General features: G+C 47.3%; 1 protein-coding gene across 1 annotated transcript in view; it reads left to right on the top strand.

Annotated features, from left to right (window-relative positions):
- Window positions 1–744, top strand: part of LOC103193647 (phospholysine phosphohistidine inorganic pyrophosphate phosphatase) — a 135,904-nt gene that overhangs the window by 71,859 nt on the left and 63,301 nt on the right. The window lies entirely within an intron of this gene.

Genomic DNA, 744 nt, shown 5'->3' with positions numbered 1-744 from the left:
GGTGTGGTGTCCTCGGGGATGAAAATGTCCTGAAATTAGATAGAGGTGATACCTACACAACACTGTGACTGTGCTAAAAACTACCCAACTGTACACTTCAATGGGTAAAACGATGGATTTCTTGTTAGGTGAATTTTACCTCAGTTTTTTAAAAAGTGACTGTTTATGCGAACACACTGCTGGGGTCCTTACAGGTGCCTATGCCAAGGCGGGGCCTGACTCAGTGGCTCATTAGCTTCACAGTCAACCTACCCCTGCTCAATGTGCTGGCTTTTCACACTCCTGCCTGTCACCTCTTGGTTACAAGATGGCTGCCACCACACCAGAAACATCAGCCATCGTAAACCCTGTGGAGCACACGTCTACTCTGGCACACACAGGGTCGCCATGAGTTGGGATCAGCTCAACGACAACTGGTTGCTGGTTTGGTCCCGATTTGCAGTCCTTGTCCTTATACATACTCAGTTTTTAGATGCTTACAATAGTTATCAGGGAGCTCTGGTGGTGCAGTGCCTAAGGCATTTGACTGCTAGCCAGAAAGTTGGTGGTTCAAGGCCACCAGCCACTCCACAGAAGGAAGCCACTTTGGTAAAGATCTACCGCCTTGGAAACCCAATGAGGATCACTATGAGCTGGAACTGACTTGCTGACAGTGGGTTTGGTTTTTTTGGTTTACAGTAATATCATGGTTTGTCTTCTGTGTTTCACTTAACACTGTACGTCATGTTAGCTGCCGGTGAGTTG

This window comes from Orycteropus afer, unplaced genomic scaffold (assembly GCF_000298275.1).
Source record: "Orycteropus afer afer isolate SDZICR_OR568_19922 unplaced genomic scaffold, OryAfe1.0 scaffold00038, whole genome shotgun sequence".
NCBI classification, from domain to species: Eukaryota; Metazoa; Chordata; class Mammalia; order Tubulidentata; family Orycteropodidae; genus Orycteropus; species Orycteropus afer.
The sequence above is the reverse complement of the archived record's forward strand: the minus strand, read 5'-3'. Positions and strand labels throughout refer to the sequence as shown.